General features: G+C 49.5%; 1 long non-coding RNA gene across 1 annotated transcript; it reads left to right on the forward strand.

Moving 5' to 3' along the window:
- The first annotated feature begins 1,982 nt into the window (after positions 1-1,982).
- LOC128315640 (uncharacterized) lies at positions 1,983-19,710 on the forward strand. Its single transcript, XR_008298618.1, has 3 exons — positions 1,983-2,718; positions 4,202-4,377; positions 18,680-19,710. It is a non-coding gene; the product is annotated as an uncharacterized LOC128315640 (long non-coding RNA).
- Positions 19,711-23,931: the final 4,221 nt, after the last annotated feature.

A 23,931-nucleotide genomic window follows, 5' to 3' on the forward strand; every position in this document is an offset into this window, starting at 1 on the left:
TAATGGCTCCAAGGCTCCTCCGTGTTATTTACTGACATTGTGATCCTCACTCTTTCAGAATAACAACTCCAATTTATTTGGCACCTGCCCCAGTCACTTCACTTTGTTCCCCGCTCTTGCTTCCACCTTTGCCCTGGCCCTCCTCATCACGAGGCCACTGGAAACTGACCTCCCAAGGACGTGCTCGGCCTGTCTGGACAGGACTCCTACATGCCAACCCTAGCATATCGAGCGAGACTTGTCCAGCCCTGATCCACAGGCTCTCCCTTACCTTGTGTCCTGCTCACTGAATTTCATTTGTACCCTCAGAATTGGGTCCCTGCATATTTCCTCTTTTGTCATATAAGCAGGCATTTGGGCTCCATTTCCCCTCTCAGACTGGGGCTCCCTGAGGACAGAACTGTGTCTCCCTTCAGACTGGGGCTCCCTGAGGGCAGGGCTGTGTCTCCCCCTCAGACTGGGGATCCCTGAGAGCAGGGCTGTGTCTCCCCCTTCAGACTGGGTCTCCCTGAGGGCAGGGCTGTGTCTCCCCCTCAGACCGGGGGTCCCTGAGGGCAGGGCTGTGTCTCCCCATCTGACTGGGGCTCCCTGAGGCAGGGCTGTGTGTCCCCCTCAGGCTGGGACTCCCTGAGGGCAGGGCTGTGTCTCTTCCTTCAGACTATGGCTCCCTGAGGGCAGAGCTGTGTCTTCCCCTCTGACTGGGCTCCCTGAGGGCAGGGCTGTATCTCCCCACCTCAGACTGGGGCTCCCTGAAGGCAGGGCTGTGTCTACCCGTCTGACTGGGACTCCCTGAGGAAGGGCTGTGTGTCCCCCTCAGACTGGGGCACCTTGAGAACATAGCTGTGTTTCCTCCCTCAGACTGGGGCTCCCTGAGGGCAGGGCTGTGTCTCCCCCCTCAGACTGGGCTCCCTGAGGACAGAACTGTGTCTTCCCTCAGACTGGAGCTCCCTGAGGGCAGGGCTGTGTCTCCCCGTCTGACTGGGGCTCCCTGAGGCAGGGCTGTGTGTCCCCCTCAGACTGGGGCTTCCTGAGGCAGGGCTGTGTCTCCCCCCTCAGACTGAGGTTTCCTTAAGGCAGGGCTTTGTCTCCCAACAGACTGGGTTCCCTGAAACAGGGCTATGTCTCCACCATAAGACTGGGGCTCCCTGAGGCAGAACTGTGTCTCCCCCCTCAGAATGGGTTTCCCTGAGGGGAGGGCTATGTCTCCTCCTCAGACTGGGGCTTCCCAAGGACAGGATTGTGTCGCCCACCCTCAGACTGAGGGCAGCATATGAATGTCCCCCATCAGGGTGAGGATTTCCTGAGGGAAGGAGTCTTGAGGACAAGCACCAACTCTTTTCTCTGTAAAATGAACAGATACACAACATGTCCATCAGGGATTCATAGACCCTATGCTGGTCTCCTGGCTCTCTCCAGGTAGAGAAAGCTGGAGTATAGACATGGTGTAATATGAAGAACATTGTGTTTTCGTTTTGCTTTTTTTTTTTTTTTTTTTTTTTTTTGGTCCCTAATGCCTTGCGGTGCGAAATGTGAGTTAATTATCTACATTGAATGATATTAGTGGATCATCTGTTGAATGTTTTTTTTAAAAATCCAAATATTTTCTGTCCTGTTCTCAGAAACTCCTGAGTCACTTACACCAGCTTGAGTGGTGCCTGTTCAGAAGATGCTTGCCTCTTGTCCTGGTGACTGAAGCTAGTAGCTGAAGTGATGCCTTTACTGATCTCCTTCTGGGGCTCGCTGAACCATCACAGCAGCTTTACATATAGGCTAAACTTTATATCTCCTGGGGAAGATAGGCTTTATTGTGCTCGTTTTATAAATGATGCAAGCAAGAGTCCAGAAACTTCACTAACTTACATAAGGCCACACGGCAACAAAGCTTTTAGATGAGATTTGGATCCAGATCTTGTCTCTCATACTTTACTTCCAAACACCATTAGGAAAGTCAGCCCGTCCCCACTTTTCCTTCCAAAATGTGATCACATTCTTTTACACACATGCACGCTCATGCACACACACACACACACACACACACACACACACACGACTTGATCTCCTTTGTTAGGACAGAGGATTGAGAACTAGATGCATACTGCTTCCTGTAAAGTCTCTGAGCCACAGTTTCAAGCCCCAGGTCTGGCTTCCAGGCATGTAGCCAGGCTAGTGGGAAGGTGGCATGGCTGGGATAATCTCCTTTTCTCATAATTCTGAGTCAACACCTGTTAGACGGACAGCATCATGCCAGCTTCTGAGCAAACAGAAACCTGGTCTGACATGGGTGCATTCTTGTGGACAATCCCCCCTGTCTGATGTCACCACTTAAGAAGTATCTGTGGAGCTTATCCTGGCTTTAGTAGCCCTTCAGTTAAGACTAACTGTGTAGTTTTCAAGGGGTGTCACACCCTGTCTGGGTTCAGTCTCCCCACTATCCAAGGAGACATTTATACTAATCCAATGGCACTGAAGGTCCCCAGTCTGTGTGCCTCCCTGTCTTAGGGTGAATAGTGCGTATTGTAGGGATGGGGCATCTCTCCCTGCCCACCTCTAGGCCTTTCATGCTTTTCATCCTTCTGATGACCCTTGCACCCTAAAAATGCTGAGAACATGAGTGTCTGTCTCAGGGAGACAGACTAATGACCAGGATGTCAGGCTGGTCCTTGCGGCCAAGGCTGGTGAATTTGTAGCGCTGGCGCCCCATGCCTGATACAGTGCCTGGTATGTTGCTCATGTCCAATAGCAGTTGATGAATGAATAAATTGATGGATGAATGAATAAACACACACTCCTCCCACCCTGCCCCTGTCCCCCACTCCAACCCCTTGATCCCTCTGCCATGTCCTTTTGCATCAGAGGCTGAAAGCCTTTCACGGAGAATTACAGTGTGGCCCCCTTCCCACACCACTGGCTGTTTCCACTGCTCCCCACTTTTCCTCATCACTACACTTTGCTGCCTCCCCTCTCCTCCTCCTCTAGCTTTTGCATTGCCCTATCAGGAGGGAGAGTTCTTCCACAGAGAAAGAGTCTCTAGAGGGGAGACCAGGCTTCAGGCTTCTGCTCAGGGGTCTGGAGGTAGAAAGCATAGCTGAGCAGGTGTGGGGGACTGGCCATTGAAGCTAGGACTCCAGGACTCCCCAACCCAGAGCCTGGGCTAGAGCATAATTACCTCCCATTAATATGGTAATCTCTCCTTTATGGAAGGAAGGCCGCTCTTTTCCTTAAATAATGAAGAGCTAGGAGGACACACAGTGCCCAGAAGTAGCTGGGCTGAAACGTGAGTTTTCATGTTTTAATTCAAGTCCCTCTGATAAGTGTTTAGCATTACTTCTGATGGTGCCCGGGAAAGACAGACAGAAAGGAGAAAGGAAGTGGGATGAGAGCAAGGAGAAGGAGGAAGTGGGGAGAGAAAAGGAGGAAGAGGAGGAGGAAGAGAGGAGGAGGGAGGGAGGGGGAAGGGCACACAATGATAAAAGGACCAATAGCAGGAGAACAAGAAATAAACCAGCCTGAAACCCCCACAGGAACAAAGTGGGGCCCTGATGATCTTTGCACAGTCCCCCAGGCCTGTTCCCCACTCTGGTCAGTGGGGCTGTATTTCTAATGTTTCTAATTCTTGTCCCTCCTGACCCACCCACATCAGCATCTCCACATTCCCAGGCAGCTGGGGTCATGTAGTCAGCCCACTTTTGTGTGTGTGGGGGGGAGGGCTTCCTGAGCGGGGTGCTGTGGCTCTCCCCCTGAAGTAGACATCTCCTTGCCCCCTGGTTCTCAGAGTCCCCATGTGTTGGGTCAATTGAGCCACAAGTGACAAGCAGATGTGGTCACGGGGGTGGCCATTTGACCACTATGAGCAAATGTTTACAACTCATTTTGGGAATTCAACCATCCCTTCTGTTCAGGGCAGCTGTGTGTGTGTGTGTGTGTTTGTGTGTGTGTGTGTTCTCAGTCCAGCATCTCTGGTCTCCCCTCTCTGCTGTCTCCCCTCTTTGCTAGCCTTAATTACAGCAATTGAGAAGGCTTGCTTAAGATTGCAGAGTAAACCTATCAATATTTCACTTAAGAATGGATTTCTGTCGGATGGTATCAGAGGCTATAAATGAGAAATATGAGACTTGTTCTCAGGTAGCCTTACACACACACGCGCGCGCACACACACACACCTCCGATGAATTATTAACACGTGATTTCCTTTCTGTCTCAGGCACTGGGAACAGCTGAAGGCTTTATTCAGCTATAGTCAGAGATGAATGTTTCTACTGAAGCTATTTGCCTAAAACACATTCAGATAAACCCAAGAGAACCATGGCTACGTGTGCTGGGGTTTCCTGTTGGTGAGGAGGTAGAAGACCCTGCTGCTCTGTGCACCTCCATCTCCAGGTCTGTTGGGAAAGGAAGGGTCGTTTCCCCCAACCAAGAGGGCAGGGTCACCAATAGGCTGACAAGGCAGTGTCTCTGCTGGGGTGGAGGAGGGACCTGGGCACAGGATCCCTCTTGCTCCCTTTCCTTGTCTTCCTCTCCTTCTAGAGGGATCCAGAGATACAGGCTCTCACAATCCTCTGTACTTCTTCAGCCTTGGAGTCTGCAAGTACCCTGATGCTTTTAGCATCGGGAATAACTTGTTGTGGTGGAATGAACATGGGCTAGGTGATCAGACACACCCAAGCCACTTGCAATCTATATAAACTGGGTAAGTCACACCTTCTCTGAACCTCAGTTTCCCCAGCTCCAAATGAGGAAACAGTTGGATCCATCTCACTGGATTGGTGATGGAAAATATAAAGCCCTACAATGAAGGGCTCCAAGGTGGCCACTTGGCTGGTGGAGATGACAGTGTGATTTCTCAGCATTGTTTGTTCTGGGTACCCCCCTTAAAAAGGACATTGACCAACTCAGTTTGTCCAGAGAGAGGTGACTAGGGTACTGAATGGTTGGAAAACCATGGGCGTGTAAGAGCAAATAGAAGACATTGGAAGTATTTAGCCTGGAGAAGTTATGTCTCGGGATGATATACTTGTCATCTTTAAGTACATCTTCAACATCTTCTTGTTGAAGAAGGATCAGGGGTGTTATGTGAAGTCCCCAAGGGAGAAATAGAAATTACAGGAAAATTTAGGTTAATATAAAGACTATTTTAACCATCAGAAGTGTGTGACAATGGAATGGATAATTCAGATGGTACTGAATCCCCACCACTGACCATTTTCAAGAGTGGCAAACAACCAGTGGCGGGGAGGTAGTAGAGGTGATTTGGCACTCCCAGCTGGAGACCTTAGGATTTCCTGACAGCTAGTCTACAGTTCCCTGGGGAGGGTCCTTTATTGGAGAAGGAATCCTCTCCTCCCTCCATCGAGTCTCTCATTGTCCTTGGGAGAAGGTAATTTCTTTGTCGGCAAATTTGGGGAGAATCTGATTGTTCTCCACTTTGAAGATCTTTCTGCTGACAGAAGACATATATTTTCTGCTTCTCTCCATCACAGGATTGGGGTAGGACCACAGGTGACAGCTCTGCCTGAGACTCACTGAGTCTTGTCAAAATTATGAGGTGTTAGCAAGCCCACCCATAATGTAATGGTACAGTCACCACTGTTGTAGTGGCATTAAAGATAATATTTTGGTCTCCAGCTACTTGGCTCCATTATCTATTTCTTAGAATGCTCTGAACTGGGTATGGAAGAAGGGATAGTAGACCTCCCCAAGACCCTAAGGTAGTTCAACTTCCTAAGGTTGGAACAAGAGTGGTCAATGACCATTTGCTTTCAGATCTACTCCCTGCCCTTCTGCATGCTACATTTCCTAGACTCTTGCCAGGGTTAGTAAATGGGAGCAACAGAGGGAGACTGCAGGAACAAAAAAGTGAGAAGCCAAGGTATTTCTCCCTCTCTCATCCTGATTCAATGGTTGTCTTCAGGGTGGCTGAACTTCCAGCATGGCTCCAGCCTTTGCCAAATAGCCTTGCCATGTGGTTTCTGATACCAGCACCTCCTGTCCTCGCTCCAGCCCTAAGGTCATAGTGGCTTCCTACTGTTTGCTTCCCCTCCCTTTTTTGGTTTCTCAGCTCTTCCAGCACTCATGCAACCAATTTCTTGTATTCCTGACCTCTGTTGTGAATATATAAAGTCATTTATATTTTCATGAGTGGATCCTGAATGATACAGAACATAGTCTCCACTTAGGGAATTTATGTGGCTGATTCCCTTGAGGGCAAGCTTCTTGAAGGTCCCATGTGATTCACAATTCCCTGAGGATCCATCCAAACCTCAGGTGCCTGATCTCTATGCCCTGGAGTGCTGGTATCCCTGCATGGTCTCCATCTATAGTCAAGGCAAGGGTGGAGTGTTAGCAGTCTGTGGCATGGGCTTTACCTTGCCCCAAGAAGCCAGTCACTGGGTGCTCCTATAGCAGGGGGGCTGAGGGTATAACAGTCCATTGTTGGAAGCGATCTTTGAGCTGATTTGACTTTCCCATAATGGGGAGGGGCAAAAATATGTGCTTTCTGTCAGCATGAAGATCCTCAAAGTGAAGAACACTCAGATCTTCTCCCAAACTCACCCAGCCTGTTCCATTTGATTGTCAGCTCCCCCTTCTCCATTCCTGACAGTTCACTTAGATTCAGCTCATCAAACCTTCCTGTATCTTGGCTTGTGAGTGGTCTTGTCCAGACCATCTGTTCCATGTGCCCCTGCCCAATGGGGCAGCCCTGGCTCTGGGGCTCCAAGATCTTTAGTCTGTTTCCATCCTTGACCACACCTGCATATGACAGGCCTTGTTAGAGATAGGTCTCTTGAGTCTCCACAGGTGCCTTGCAGCTGCCAGTGCCCATCAGCGAGCTCCCCCTCTGTCCGAGGACACTGCCAGAAATGCAGCAGGCATCTGCACCTCTTTTCCACAGGCCTGGAAATGGGGCAAGCCTGGGGCTGCAGACGTGGAAGCAGGCGCCATGGGAAATCTGTCGTACCAGCTTCATTCTGCATCATTGTCTGCCCATGAGCAACCTTAAGAAGTTGATTTAGAGTTTCTTGCCTGAAGAAAGAAGTGGATGGCTTAATACACTCTGAGATTATTCCATGAGCACCGTGAAAGGACCTAAGGGTATCAGTCTACAAATGAATCTCTGTCATAATCATCACTATTGCCATCCCTATCTCTGTGTTGGTCATAAACTCTATCATTGCCACCATCACCTCCATCGCTACTCCCACCTCCATCCTTAACACCCCCTCCTGTCGCTATTACTGCCACTGCTCTGTGATCACTATCACTATGAGCACCATTACGCAAATCTACACTAGAATAGCACCAACTAGCACATGTCACACACCATCCACTCCCCTCATTACTCTTCTATGAGGATTTGGCTGGGCCAAGTACCATAGGGCCAAGTACCCAGGTACATGGAGGCTTTCACCAGAGACAATCCTACCTACATAGGAACCTGCACAGAGCAGCAACACAAAGCCAAGACACAAAGGAACAAAGGGGTTATTTCTGCATGGGACATTTTGGTAGTGAGAGGAGAACTAGGTAAAGGGATGGGAGGGGAAATCAGCCACTGGAAAGGGAGCAGCCAGAGGAGGTAGCAGACCCCATGCCTGGAGTTGGTGAAGGGACCCGGAACTACATGGGGAATCAGTCAGTGTGGCTGGAGTGTGGGAGATAACAGTGGGTTGTACTGGCTGATGTGCTCCTGCCTTTGGATAGTCTGCTAACCACCCAATTTCCCTAGATGGGGGCAGGATGGGGTGGTGAGAAAGAGGAAAGCAACCCCTGGAGTCTGGGAGCTGCTCTTGGTGCCCTCCTGTTGAACATAAACAATTTCACAGGACATCAACATCAGAACAAGGCCACCCATGACCATGACAGATCAAGACAAAACCAACTCTATTCTGCAATCATGTCTGAATGCAGAAAGAGCATGAGCATTGTCCAGACCATAAAATGCCAAACACCCCTCCCCCAGCCAGTTACAGCTTTAGCCTTGTTCCAGACTGCCCAGCCTATAGATCAAGTTGATTGATACCCAATCGTAGAATTGTCCCTGCTTTCCAACAACACTCAATCCTGGGCAAACCACTGCCTCCTTGGATCCTCCCCCCAATCACCTAACTCAAGCCCAAGTCCTAGAACTGCTTCTCTCCAGCTCTGTCCTCTTCCTGAGATGCCCCACAGTCCCCCAGTGCATGTTCTTCCTGACTGCAGCGAGTGATAAACCCACTGCTCCCCTACTGCCACGTTGCTGGGGCCCTTTGGCTGAAGGGCACTGACAGAGATGTGGGAGAACATTACTTCTAGTGCCTCTGAAAAAGTTACTATTGCTCCCCTCCATAGGGGTCTTCCTTTCTCCTGGAAGGACATATGGAGTGATCAGAGTGTGGTGCAGTCAGCCTGAGAACCTCTTTCTGGGACCCAGCTTTTCCAGTCAATCACCCTAATAAGAGAACATGAAAATACCGGTCAACAGGCCATCACATTCCCCTGAGCTTCTTGGTGAAATGCAGGATACTGTACCTTACTCCCGGGGACCGCCACACAAACACATGAAGTCCATTATTTTAACAAGTTCCTCAGATGGAACTTGGATAGCAAAGTTTGGGAACCTGTCACTCTGAGGGCCTTCAAGGTCACCAAAGACTCAAGATTGGGGCTAACTAAAAAGCCTCTCACACCCTGGAAGCCATATATTTCCTAGGTTCAGGCCCCTGTGGTGTTTCTATCCCACTCTGGAAGGGCCACACAATATCAGGTCCCCCCTGCCTCCCTAGGTGTGACCCACATCTTCTGTTAGAGGTTAAGGCACAAAACTGCTCAATAACGTTCAGGGTAAAGGCATCTGCCTCCAGCAAAATGTGTCTCAAAGGGACTCACATTTCATATCTTGAAGTGAATGAAAATGTTAATCAATAGATCCATCATCTTGGCCCCTGTGTCTCTGAGCTGCAGATGCAGAGAACACAAACCAATAATGGTATTTAAATACACACACATGCACATGCACATACACACATGTGCTTGAGCATGCACATACCCACACGTGTGTGCGCGCACACACACACACACACACACACACACACACACACACAGTTGTTCCCACACAGGGGTTGAATAGGCAAACAACTCTCTTATAGTCAAAGTCTTGCATAGCCTCTGTACTCTCCCATCCTGTCCTCACTGGCCCACTCTCTTCCATGAGGACAGCCCTGGCCTGGTGAAGTCTCAGGGTCAGACCATTTGCTTTGGATGCATCCTTGGCTGCCCCACCCAAAGCTTAGACTCTGCTTTATGGAGCCACAGGCCTAGGAACACCTCCTTTCTCATTTCATCTCTTTTCCACCCTGAGTCATCTCCAGCAATTTGGGCCCCAGGTCACAGCCTTGCAGCTCAAAGCTGATGCTGGAATGGTTTAGGACTATGGGGCTTGGGACTGGGGGATGTATTTTGCATGGAGAAGGACATGACTTGGAGGGATCCAGAGGGTAGAATGTTATGGCCCTCCAAAGTCATACATTGAAGCCCTAACCCTCATGACCTTGGAATGTGGCTGTCTCTGCAGAGAAGGCCTCTAATGAGGTAAATGTATTAGGATGGGGCCGTTAGGGCAGGTCCTACGTAATCTGAGTGGTGTCCTTATAGGAAGAGGAGGTTAGACCATACAGAGAGATACCAGAGAGGGTGAACTGTGTCCCCCCCACCCTTTGACCTCTCTCCGCTTTTATTCATCTTCAGCAATTTGGGCCCGGGGCAACAGCTCTGCAGCTCATACTTGGGTGGAGAAAAGCTACTTCACCACAGACGTGAAGTCTTGGTGGGGCAACGTCACAGTCAAGCGTTGTCCAAGTAGCCAGAGTGTCCGTCAGTGTAGCTGCATCCAACCAGTCACCCCTTATGCAGTCACTGGCCTCCCACTCCTCCCTCTGCCAGCTGGCCCAGTGGTGAATTGGACCCGCAGAGCAGCAGGGCAGAAATGGGCAGAGTTGGAGGTCCTGCATGAGCCCTGGCCCTGTCCGTTCTAATTTTGCGAGGCTGGGCTAGTTAGGAGACTCTCTGAGCCTCAGTTTCCACACTGCCCAAAAGGGAATACTACCATCTCTATCTCCACAGTGTTGCCACGATAATAAACGTTAAGTTCTCAGTGACACGGGCTCCTCTCTTGCATCATGCCAGGCTTGTCTGACACCTCCCACGGCGGCACTGGGCTCTATGCCATGCCCTCTGCTCCTTCTCAGCCACCTTTCTCCTATTCTTATTGTCCTCACTGCAGACACCGCAGTGAGAGCTTTATCTCCATTCCTTGTTCCCTGGCTTCTGAAAGGTCCTCTGCCTCCCTCCCCACCCACAGCCTTAGATGCTGGGTGCTGCTGTCTGGCCTAATACCTAGCACACATCAAGTCAGTACCAGTCACAGAGCAGTAGTAGCCACACACTTCCTTCTCTTCCATCAGGGTGCACTCCTTGAAGACAGAGGCAAACTCTTTCCTCATTACATCTGCTCCAGACCCAGCTGCACTCAATGAGCATGCTCGGGGTTGGCTGGTAGCCTCTGAAGTACACCTAGACCTGGAAGGGACTGGTGGTTCCACGGGTGGCAATGCTCCATTCGGCGTGGGCATTCATGGCCTTTGTTTTCAGCCTGACTCTTAACTCCTGATCCTAACATTCCTGAGCATCTCAGTTTATTAAGAGAAAATGGAGAGTTGGAGTAGTCTGGAAGTGAAGATGACCTTAGTCTGTTATTCAAGTATTTCCAACCTGTACTTGGAGAGGAGGCACGCGGACACTTGCAGGTGACTGTTTCCATTTGCCTGTGCTTGGGTGAAGGTGCCACTGCTGCCTTTCCCACTTATTCCACCCCCACCTCCCACCTGGACTGGAAGAACACGTGCATCTTGGATGCAGGAAAGTAAGGAGGAGTGTGATTATGTGGGGACTCCTGAATGATTTCCCTAAAAGAGAGGGATTAAAGGGAAGGACCTGGTCACCAGATTGGAAACTATGAGAACCCCTCCTCTTTCTCAGTCTTGATAAAGCAGCTTGGAGGGGCTTAGTACTGTGAGCAGGAAAGATCCCTGCTCTGCCTTCTCATTTATGCTGCATGACTGCAAGCAGCTGCTTTACTCCTCTGAGCCTCAGTTTCTTCATCTGGAAAATGGGGTTGCTATGGGGATGATGCATGGTAACTCATGAAAGTAGCTGAGGTCTTCAATAAATGGTAGTCGAAGCTGGCGAAGTCCTTCAGTTTTTCAAGGCAAGGAAGAAAAGACCTCCTACAGCCACCACCTCTGTGCCAGGGCACAGATCTTCAGTATATCAGAGACTCTTCCTTGCCTCCCCACCCCCCCCCCCTCTGCCCAGCAGGTCCCAATGGTGGTTCTGTGTTGGTGCTCTGCAGTTTGCTGAACCCTGCAGTTTTGACAGGCAGCCCCAGGAACCCAGAGGATCTGAATGGAAAGCACCTAATTAATTACTGCTGTAATAGTTCCAACAACAGCAGCCCTGCCGTGCTGGGCTACGGGTGTCGTTTTCAGCTTCCTGTGCACATTCACCCCACAACTTCTACCCCAGGCTGCCTGACTGGGGTAAAATAAGACCTGGAGAGGGACAGCTGAAGTCCTCTGGCTTCCAGAGATATGGATACATCCCATTTGGCCTTCCTCCTATGGCTCTGTGTTTCTGAGCTCTTCCCCTGCTAAGAACCCCAATGGAAACAGGAATCTTATGCACACTGCAGTGAGGACTGAGGAAAAGCACTGCATTCAGAGCGAGGAAACCAGGAGTCTGTGCTACCCTTATGTGCTGTGTGCCCAGGGTAAGCCTCTTTACCTTTCTAAGCCTCAGTTTCTTTATCTGTGAAATGGGGATGGTAGGCCCATCCTGGCTAGCACATAGGACTGAAGTGTATTACTTAATAAATGTGAATTGCTTTAGATGCTATACCAAACAATGAATGCCTGGAGGTCCCATTCCACTTCTTGGAAGGCCCCTCCCTGCATAATGGATGGAGACAAAGTGCTCTCTGGCTCCTCCCCGTGGACCTTTCTGAGCAATACATGACCCCAGCTGTGCCCACATTATCTTGATGGATGAGTCTAGGGTGGAGTTTCCTATGCATGGGGCAATGGAGGCTTGGGAGGCAAGGCTGCCTGGTTCCATCATGGGAACCCAAACTGTATAAGCCCCATATCAAGGAGAACAGGATGCTCCAGCCTCAGAGAAGTTTCCATGATTCACTGCACCTGACTCTCACCCTCACCCCCACAATCAGACCTGAGCCTTATGGGCAGAGACCATTTTGAGGACTGAGAGAATATCCCCATGTACCTGGAGATCCTACTGTAGCTGAGGGCCCTTCTACTTTGGGAAACATGGTCCACTTTCTGAGCCTCCTGGTCCAGGTGGAAAGTCTCCAAGTTCAGGAGATCTTCACCTGAGTCCAGAGCAGAAGTAGCTAGAGACACCTGCCAAGTGGTTGTAGACAAATGGTCCTTTGAAGTGGGGCAGCTGTCAGGGGATGGGTATCTGGGAGGGTCTGTGCCCTCACCCTGTGAGCCCCTCCAGGGAGAATCAGCTCCACACCCACTTCCTGAGCGATGAATATAAGCAGAAGCATGCTCTCCAGATATGAGTAGCTGGGGATCAGGCGACACCTTTGCGGAATCTGCAAAAGGCATGCCTTAACTCCATGACTCAGTTGATTTCCTTGGGGCACATTTTCCCCCTGAATGGTCTTCCCAACATCTTCAGGCCTTGGCATTCCCTTTTGAGAAGAGTCTCCGGGTCTCCCTTTGCCCTGAGAACAGAAAGCTTGAAGGCAAAATGATGATCAATACAATAAGACCCCTTTCAAGCAAAGGTACTAGGAAAATGAATCCATCCCTCCTTTTTGCAGGGGAGCTAACATTTTTACAGTGTTTACCATCTGCCTGGCTCTGTCCTACTGGCTCTTCATATATTACCCATATCAATCCTATGAGGTAGGTACTGTTAATGTCTCCATCTTACAGATGGGGAAATTAAGGCCCAGAAAAGTTAAGAGACTTTCCCAAGGTCCCACATCTACTAAGTAGTAGCTGGCATTCGAACCCAAATAGCCTGACTCTTGAATCTGGGCTCTTAAACTCCAGCTCTTCTATCTCTTGCTGTCCTGGCCGTATTCTCGCTACTTCTATGTCCATCTTTCATCCTAGACTGTGAGCTCATGGGCCAGGAATCTGGTTTATTCTTCTTTGTCCCCTCCAACTCCAGGCATAACCCCTGGAGCATACCAGGTGTCCAGGAACCATTTGTTCATAAATAAATGAATAAATGGCATGGTGACAGGTGCCAATGAAAAGATATTTGGAGTCTAGATCAAGGGGGATCCCAAATGCCTGGCATTTATGTAGACAGTAGAGATCTCAAGCAGGACAGTCCCTGCTGGGTTGTGCTTACTCTGTTAACACAGTTTGGACACATGCTTATTGGAGTCACGAGACATAGTGGCGTTAACCTGGGATCCAACTACAATTTTTGCATTTTTAGAACCTTTACCACCAATGTACCATGGGAAAGGACGTTGTATTTAGGGCCAAATGAGGCTCATGCACCACCTATCCTCCCCACCTCATCCCCCACCATCATCAGAATATTGTGAGACCCATTCTGCTTTGTATTGTTCTCATGAACACTAATATTATTACTAACACCTAACCATAATTTTCCCCTGGAGGAAAAGTTACTTCACACACTGTGGCTGGAGCACTACATGTTCTAGAAGGGATTGGAACAAGCAGGGGGTGTTGTACGAGGTTCACAGTTGGTGAGGAAGGAGGAGACCCCTTTTCCTCAAGAGATCCTCCTCTTCACCAAGTCCTAGGCTGGGTGTGAGGCTTCCAGAAGGGGAGGTCTTCAGCCTGGGAAGCAGTAAAGGAGGGAGCTGGGGGAGGTGGAGATGCCCTCCTGGTTGTAGGAGAAAGGGGATAAATATCCAAGGTGGCATGTCGTGGTGGGGAGACAGGCAGGCTTACATTGTAAGAAATAATGAGTTAAAAGAATCATTCAGTGAGTAAAGAGAAATATCAAGAATCAAATTGCAGGGAAGATTTCAAGTAATCATAAAGGGTTTTTCAAATATATTCACTGCTAAGAGCTACAGATGTCAGGGGAGAAAATTGGTTCACTTACCAATAATAGTCGCAGAGGCTGGGGGAGCAGGATGCAGACAGGGAAAGTACTTAACCAGGCTTCCTCACCTCCTTCTCTCCTGGGACGCTTGGGGATGGGGGAGGGAGTGGCCTGTCCCTTCACTGAGAAGGGTGGCTGCGGGGGTGTTAGGCAGGTGAGCAGAGCAGGCTGGGCAGGAGGAGTGGCTCAGACATGGTGGCTCCAGCAGCCCTGCTCCAATGTGACTTCCTCTTCCCCTCCCCAACCCATGCGCAGATTACGTGAGGTGAGGACAGGTGCCATGTTTGGCATTGAGTAGGAGGCTTGTTGTTATTGTCACCAAGAATTTATTGATGGTTTATGATGAGCAGAGCAGTCTTCCAGGTGTATGAAAGATTGGAGCCATAGGCACATGGTACCTGCCCTGCCTTTACAACCTCATTAGGGAGACAAGAGCCACATCCAAGGGAAAACGAGAAAGATCGTCAGCACCACGCAGGGAGATATGGACTGATCGTGCTGAAGGGGGTGTTTAAGTGGTCATCACAGGCAGACCAATCAAGGGGAGCTTCAGGGGCACTCGATGATGACGCTGTCCACCTATGTTCTGCCATGATGCTGCCTCCCCCTTTTAGGATCCCTCTTCGTACAGCAGGATATGGTATCAGTCACACACCTCAACCTGCCAAGAGAAAGGCCAGGGCAATGCTGCCATCAGGAACAACCCAGGGCAGTGGGTTGAAGCTGACTCAAATGTCTCTGAGTGCAGAGGTGGTGTTATTGGTCATTCTCACAAACATCAGAGACAAATGTCATCTCACTTTGTCTAATGTAATTCTCATACCAGTTTCCTGAACCCCAGTTCCCACAGGGCGATGTGAAGAGGACCAGGTGATCCGTGTATACCCAGTGGGTTATGTTACAGGAGAGAAACCTGTGCTGGGGAACCCGAATCTTTTATCATGGACAGTAACCATGCTTGTCCTATTATCTCCAGAAGAGATAATAATTGTACTAAACTGGATAGTAAGTATGTCTGCCTCTGTTGCATCAGAAGATACTGTCTCTAGCTCCCAGGAATGTTTGTTACACAAACAGCCTTGAAAAGATAATCAAGAACAAGAAGCAATCAGTTTCTCACTTGCAAGATATACAGAAATGCAAGACCCATGGATAACTATCTTTGGACATTAACAAACTATGGAATGCATTTATTTATTATAATTAGTATTATGTTTGTCTTTTCCTGCTAGAATGGCTATCTCTTTTGTTTACTGATGTATCAATAATTAGAAAAGTGTTCCATACATAATAGGTGCTCAAAATGTGTTGGTTAAATGAATAAATGATTACATGAGGAAGGAGAAGTCCCTGCTTGGTATCTCCCGTCCAGGAAATTTCTTTGCCAAATTGCCAGCATTCTGTGAGGAGAAGGAAACTCGGTTCTGAAAAAGTAGTCTTGTCCTGTGTGCATTGAATTGGCATGGGTCACATGTGTCCCCTATGTGTTCCCCGTGTCTCTCTGTTGCTGGCACCCAGGAGGCAAGGAAGGCACTCAGGGAAGAGCCAGCTGGTTGTGACTTTATTCCTGCAGCAGGGAATGTCCGTGCATCACCAGGCCCCAGGCATCTCTCCTGGGCCTCCCTTCCTCTTCCCTGCCTTTCTCAGACTGGTAATTAAAAGTATCAAAGCAAAGTAGGGCTGTCTCATTACATGTCCTGTTTATGTGACTCTAATGTGCTTAGAGATGATTTGAAGCCCGCAGAAATCAGCCTCAGAGCTTCCTACTCGTCCAGCCTGGAGCTGGCAACCTAGAGATAAGGGTATCAAGACGGGGCTGTGAATTAGTTCTAAAGTAAACCAATAACGCATTAATGTGGGTGAGGAATTAAAAATAAGAGAGATGCTGCACATTTCTCTGATTAATTAGCCGTTCTAGTTAATTTTGCTTCTTGTAGAGACAAATCACAGGACCCTAATAGGGGAGCAATTTCCTGTTGGTCACTGGGGCACCAGCATGGGGCTACAAGCTTCAGTTCTCTCAGGCCCGCAGGGACCACAAGCAGTGAGGCTCCATCAAGGAGGCTGCTATGGCCACTTGGGAATTTTTCTTCACTTCCTGATTCTCTCCCCAACCCAGCAGGAGTACACAGAGTAGAGGGAAGGATAGGGATTGGGACCAACAGGCCTACAGTGCCCCATTCAGGAGTGTTTGGTGACTCCTAAGGACAGGAGGCTGAGAGGGGGGATGGTGAGCTGTTGGGACTGTGCCATTCATCTGGGGTTTATCACACAATGCCCTGGAGTCTTGCCATTTCATCCACTCATTCATTCACTCACTCATTCATTCATGCATGCACTCAACTGTGGAGGTTTTATTGTTATCGTTTTTGGTTTGTGTTTGTTTGTTTTATAACCTCTTCCACATACGAGACTTTTGTTAGCCCCAAGGATGCCAAAATGAAAGAATTACAACAGACAATCTCTGTGAGGAGGAATTCCTAGCCTGGGACTAGCACAGAGCTGTTCTTGCTGTGAGATGGCCTCTGCCCCTGTCACAGGTGTTTTGGAGGTTAGGATACAAGCGGGGAGGGAGGTGGGCAGTCTTCACCCAGACGCCACACCTACAGGTTCTTGTCTGCATGCTCCCACCACTGCCTGGATCTGGACATGGTGGAAATGGTTTGTGATCTTTTTGTTTCTTTCTTTTTGTTTGTGTGTAGAACAGGAAGACTGTTTCTTTCCAGGCAGGAAACTTCCATAGGCTCCAGAGCTTGGCTCACTGGGCTGGGGCTTTGGATACCATTTCTGTAGTCTACTCAGCCACAGACTTGCCAATGGTCCAGGATAAGTTCTTGCCCTAGTCCCAGACACCTGTTTCCCACCTTGCTTTTGCCTCCACATATAACCCCTTCCCCAAGAAAACTTCCTCCCTATGGCCATGACAGTGAATGAGACTCCAACTGGTCGCAGAAGATGTATAAGGGTCCCAGGCTCCCTGTGGCTCATATGGAGAAGGCAGGGAAGGGAGGGTTCTCAGAGAAGTGAGTGTGGACAATAGGGACACCTGCCCAGGATCTAACTCAGAGCCATTAGAGGCCAGAATGTGGAATGGAGAGGGCTTATTCAGCCTCTTCCAACTTTTCCAGGCTGGATTACAGGTCTAGGGGTGTCAGATCTTGCATATTTTCAGAAGTCAACTCAAATTTTTATGTGAAAAAAAATCTCTTGATTTTAAAATGCTGGACTTGAATTTAAAATATTTGAACACTGCTATGTAGGCAAACAAAATATGCCTGGGGACTAGATTCAGTCCTTGGATGTGTCAGTTAGAATTAAGTTTATCCAGTAGTAACAGAAAACAAACAAATAAACAAGTAACAGTGGCTTAAATAACATAGATATTTCTCTGTCACTTATAAGAATTGCAGAAGGAGTCAGTCAATCTTAGACTGCTAAAGTGTTACGTGGTATGCAGGCTCCTCCTATCCTGTTCCTCTATTTCATGGTCTCTATCCCAGCATGACCTCATGGTCCAAGATGGCTGCTGGATCCCCATCCATTAGTTCTGCCTTCCAGACAGCAGGTCAAAGGAAGGGCAAATGATCATGTTTCCTTCTTTTTGATGACATCTTCCAGAAGTCGCACACTTTATTTCTTCTCCTATCCCATTCATCAAAACTCAAGGCCCCAGTTTGCCTTCATTTTGAGAGCTGGTTGACCCAGGCTGCTCTTTGTGGTGGGTCTGGGGAGGGGGTCATGGGATCTGGTCACTTGGAGACTGCCCAGTGAAAGGACATGGCTGCTTTGGAGAAGGGTTTGCTCTCAGATAGGGGACTCTGGTAGGGCAGTCTCTGCCAGAGTGATTTGGCCACACTGGATGTGGGGCTCCAGTGACTTTTTGGGGTTATTTCTTTCTTGATGTCTTGCAGGAGCAGGACTTCTCTTTTCCCCACAAGTGTCTCTCAGTCACCAAGAGTCAATATTCAGGCAACACCCCCAGGACTGTCAGCCATAGCTTGGTAGGGCAGGAGTGATGCCTTAAGTCAGCTCCTGGGTCTCCAGAAAAAGGTAGGATGTCACCAATTTTTTCTCACCGTAGTGGTGGAAGGACCTTCAATTGCACTGAGACTAAATTCAGGTTAGAAAACCAGGATCTCTTAACTGAGTCACAGAAGATATAGGGAGCACCTGATACTTCCTCAAGCCAGTGAGTCAGTTTATTCCAGTTCCTTCTGGACCAGTCCCTGGGCACTTCCTTCAGGACACCTCAATTTCCTCTTTTGCATATTAAGCATATGAATGCTTACCTTGCAAGATTGTTACCATGGTTGTGACTTGAAAGCACATCTGTAAAATCTGTGGCACTCCTCTGTTCAAGAGGTAGAGTCTCACTTTCTCCCCTTGGCTATGCACTGACCTCAGTGACCTGCTTCTAGTGAAATACATGTGGCAGAAGTGGGGCTGCCTGACTTCCAGGGCTCGGTCATAAAAAGCAATATACCTTTCTCTCTCTCTCTCTCTCTCTCTCTCTCTCATTTCTCAGCCACGTGCTCTTGGAACCCAGACACCATGCATGCTGTGGGGAAGCCAAGGCACATGAAGAGGCCACATGTGAGCGTGCCCTCTGTCAGCCGCAGTTGAGGCCTGATGACGACCAACAATGACCACTAGATGTGTGGATGAGAAACCTTTGAGATGACTCCATCTGACTTTATCAATCGCTGTGGACAAAACCCTGAGTAAGAGCTACCCAACTAAACCCCGTTCAACCCTGAGATTCATGAGAAAGGTAAACAACTGGAATTGTTCAAGGCCATTGTTTGGGTGTGGCTTGTAGATAATGGGAACAGTGTTAGATGAAACAGCTTTATACCCAGTGTCTCACACGATGCCTGGAACATAGTCGATATGCCATAATACATAGCTCTTCTGGTGCTTTATCTGGTGCCCTGGGTTCGGGGCTGTGCCCAGAGGGCTGGTGTGCGCACACTCATGGGAATCCCTGACTGACACCTGGTGTCCTGAAGATGCTGTGGTATAGGAAGGAGCAGGATAGAGAAGGTGGGGGAGAGAATCAAAGAAAACACACACAGGAGCTAGCTCTGGCTGGCAATCCACAGGCATGGTGCTAGGCACTCTACACCACTGACCTCATAGCCAGGCCCTAAGATGGGCCTCGCCCCATTCTGCAGCTGAGAAAACTGAGGCTGGGATATGTGCTTTGGGGTCCATTCCACGACCCTGGAGCCCAACAGCATGGGCGCCGGACAGTGAGCAATCTGCCTGTGCCCTCCCCCCACCGCCCCTCCTTTCTACCCACTCCCCCACCATGCGCTCCTCTTACTCTCAGCCAATCAATAAACAAGTCATTACCATGGCCCCCAAGGTGCTTATCAGCACTGCAGTGCCAGGAAGTGCTTCCCAGTGTCTCGCATCTGTCTCTGCTGCTGAAATTTCCTTAGTTTTTTGGAGACCAGGAATGTGGGCTTGCTTTCCTCCTTTATTTAATAAAGCTCCAGGGACCTAATAATTCTTGCTAAGTTCCTCGCTGCTCCCCGCCTGCTCTCAGCAACCCATGCCCCAACTCCTCTGATGGAAGAGCAGGCCCCCCCGGCCTCCCTTGGACTTTCTCTTCTGGGACCCACCGATCAGATCATGAGTGCTTCGACCAGGGCAATATTATCCTTATGGGGACACAAATGGGCTCTTCAGGGGAGTGGGGGGAGTCATCTCAGCTGTTACAATGTTGTGTGGCCCCCACAGATGCAGAGTAAAACTGTGGTGTTAATTATGGGGTTTCTGCCGTACTGCTCCAGGACAATAATGAAGAAAAAGATTGCAAAACAGTGATCTAGAGCCCTCACCCCACAAGGTCCGGGTGCCGTTGGCTCTTTCTGGGGTAAGGGTGGCATGGGCTGGGGCCTCCTGGAGCCAGGGGAGAAAGTCCTGTGGCTCCGATTCCCTTGTCCCACAATGGTCTCTGGGGAGGGGCGAGGCGACCACACAGGTGCCAGCTGAGAGGCAGGGACTGGTGCGTCTCCTTCTCCAGGACTCCAGCTCCCAGCACTTGCTTCTCGTGTCAGAGTGCACAAAGCAGTGTTTTCTTTAGAAAATCAATAATGATTGATTATTTATTCTGCTGGAAATAAATAGATCTGGTCACCAGGGTCAGAGATTAACTTGAAGCTCTGGGCTGCAGCTGGGAATTTGGGCGTCTGTGTTTGAGAGATTCCTCCCTCTCACGTTTCCACCCCACCTCTGGCACCAGGGTTAGCACGGGTCAGGGGGTGACAGAGCCTTCTCCACCAGAGGGACAGCCGCCGCCCCAACTGCAGTCCGCATCCTTCATCCAATAGGAAGAGATGACAGATGGGCCTCTCTCCTGGTCTCTACGTGTGGAGTTGGCAGGTGGGGAGGGGCCCAGTGTGGGCAGTGAGCCCAACCTCTGTGTGCTGTGTGCTGTGTCCGCTGGCACGTGTGTGGCTAGGTGTACAGTTTCTTACAGGTGTCTCGTGGCCGTGTGTCTGTCTGCTGAGCTCCTTCTCTGGGTTGTTACACGGTCTGACGGTGGTGAAATGCCAGGCAGGGTGATCTGCATGCCAAGCGTGGGCTGCCCTATTACCTTAGGAGAGAGGGTTGGTTTTTATGGGAGCAAATTAACTCTTTTTTAAATGTGTTTAAAACATCTCAACTCTTTTAGATTCTCTAAACATTTCGGGCAGTGAGGAGCACAGGGCCTGGGGGCTGGGGATGGCTGCTTTTGAGGGATGTGGACTTGTCCCAGCACAGTAGGGGCGGGCAGTGGGACAGGGGTGGGGTTGTGGAAGACAGAGCTTGAGGTTGAGGAAGCAGCAAGGGCAGGCATCTAGGATGGCAGGAGGTAGTGGGACCAGGGAGAGAGACTGAGGGTTGAGAGGAAGGTGTGGTTGGGACTGGAATCCCAGCTCTGCCACTGAGCCATCTGGTTTTGTCTGCCTGGAAAAGCACAGAGATACACATCTAGTGCTCAGGACAGCGGCTGGCTGGCCCGCAGGAGGGCCTCAGGGAAATGGTGCTGGAACGCTAAATGGGTGAGCTCCAGGTCCCCAAAGCAGGCTCTGCCTTGGGTCTGAGACCAGCTACTGGTCCTTCTCGAGTCCTGAATGTGAGAGATGCCCGGGCCCATACCTGTGCTAAGGCCCTGTCTGGCCAACACACCTGGCACCTCAGCCCCACTGTGGTAGCCACAATCCAAGCACAGCCAGCCAGACGTGTGAGGCATTTTACACATGTTATGCTTTTGAGGTCCTCACAGAAGCTCCAGGAGCATCTCTCTGAACCCCACTTTTCTCATCTGTAAAGTAGGTCGAGCTAGGGACCCTGGCTGCATGATGTGTAGACAGCTCTTAGGACAACACCTGGCCCATTGTGGGCACTAAGTCAATGCTACCGAAAACCATTGTTCCCATTTTACAGGTGACCAAATCAAGGCATGGAGAGAACAAGCAAGTTGCCCAATGGCACATGGGCAGTGCATAGCAGCCCCAGGATTTGGCCCTGGATCTCTGACTCCAGGGCCTGCGTCCTTCCTTCTATTAGCACTTGTCTTGCTTTTGCCAGAAACCGGCCAGCGACCAGAAGCCTACTCTTTTCGCCTGCTGGTGGGCTGAGCCTTATCCCTGCCGAGCTGGCTGTCAGACCCCCTGATACCGACTTCCAGCCCACCTGCTCACTCAGATTCCCAGGTCCTCTGTCCCCTTATCACCACTCCCTTCCTGCTACCCATCTTGTCATCCTTCCTGGAGGAGTCCCTGCCTGCCTGCCTTACTCCTGCCATGGCAACAGAAACCCAGAAAAAGCTGAGATTATCGCCTCCACTTAGGCTGTCCCCCAAACTGCTGTGGTCTGGGGAGGCAACGACTACGGCCTAAGGTCAAGGGCAACAAACTGCCAGGTACTGAGAGCCCCTCCAGTCAGGCAGTGGTGACTCAGGGCTTGCCTACTGGGTATCATTTGTCAGGAGGGTTTTTCTCTGTCTTGTCTGTTTCACTGTTTAATTTCTTTTTGCTTCCATTTGTTAATTCTTTGGCTTTAAGTTTGCTGGTTTTTTAAACTTGCTGAGAAGGAGGTTTGCTCTGTGGGAAAGACGAACAAATGCCATCCTCTGAGTTTGCTTTTGGCTGTGTCCTGTTGCCTAATTACAACAATCATCTTAGATCCTTTCCCAGAAATGCAGGTGGTGTGCACCCTTTGTTTCGTGTTTCCGACAATTGGCTTTTCTGCATGACTCAGTGGTCTGCTGTTCCATTTGCATGGAGGGGCTGGGGGTGCAGGCCAGGTCCCTTCTGCCAGACACAAATCCCAGCTCTCGTGCCCTCCCTGACCAGGGATGCACACTGTGCTCAGCACACACACGTGGCTGCATGCATATGTATGTTCATGGGTGGTATATCTTCACCAATAAATATTGACTGAATGAACACTGAGGTCGCGCACTATTCTAGGTGCCAGTGTGCATTGGCAAGAAAGACGGACAAGGACATTGCTCCCATGAATATTACATATGCACATACACACACACACACACATCACATCACATCACATCACACAGACACGGACACACACAGTCATGCATGCTCCTACCCCCCACCATCCTTTTCTGTCTACTCTTTCTCTGGGATAAAGCTTTGGATACCTTGAACACGGTCTGACTTTGTTAGCATGGATGCCACTGCCCCATGTAGACCTTGGAGGTTCTCAACTAATGGGTCTCTGGCACCCACTTACTTGCACCACTTCCTCACCTTACAGAAGTGACTGCCCAACCAGGCCCCTTTTAGCTATGTCCCTGAGCTCTCCTTCATGTGCACATAAGGAGACAAGCTTGGATGCCTTGCAAACACAATTTTTGGAGAAAACCAAAATGTCCAACTAAGTAGCAGGAAAAAAAAAAAGATTGAATCAGAGCTGCATGGATCAGCATGGATAAATCACAAACACGTAACATGCTATAAAGAAAAGCAAGTTTTAGAAGGATTCCATTAATATACCGTTTGTATAAATCATGAGAGTAGACAAGCCAGTGATCCATATTATTTATGGATACGTGTATCATGCAAGAGCACACAAACCCACACAGGCCTGGGCATGACAGACACCAGACTCAGAAGTGCGGCAGCCTTGGACCAGGGGCAGGGATTGGGACTGGGCCAAGTTTATCAGCGCTTCACCTGAAACTATAATGTTTAATTTCATAACCTGATTGCTGGGTACCTGACGTTCATTGTGTTATTAGTCACATGGGTTATGTCCAAAATATTTTATTTTACAAGATCTGATATCCAAAGAGAACCTAAGAGGTGTGTTTATCCAGGATTCCTCTGCAGTCAGAGAATCATATTGGAGGCTCTATTTCTTCACTTGATTTGTCTTCAAGTTGCAGGTAAATTGTTGTTGTTTCGATAAGAATCTTCCAGTTAGAGCCAATGACTGGAGTTCCTTGGGCAAGAGGGCCATGATTGCCAGTGAGGCATCTGGATCCTTTTATTCCTGTTTGGTTTTCAGTTTGCCTTATTGCTAACGCTACAACAGTCCATATTTCCCTGCCCGGTTGAAGAGTGTGGGATGCGAGTAAGGGCTGAGTGGTGTGGGAGAAACCTTTCTCTGGGGCCTTGTGGCTGGCAAGGGAGGTGGGGCCGACCCTCTTCGAAACTGAGCCTGTGAAGTCTTCCATGTCTGAGAGCCTCGCCCCATCTTTGCGCAGTGCAGAAGCCTGCAACTTGATCCTTGCCTCAACCGGCACTATTCTGCACTCTT

This window comes from Acinonyx jubatus, chromosome B2, assembly GCF_027475565.1.
Source record: "Acinonyx jubatus isolate Ajub_Pintada_27869175 chromosome B2, VMU_Ajub_asm_v1.0, whole genome shotgun sequence".
NCBI classification, from domain to species: Eukaryota; Metazoa; Chordata; class Mammalia; order Carnivora; family Felidae; genus Acinonyx; species Acinonyx jubatus.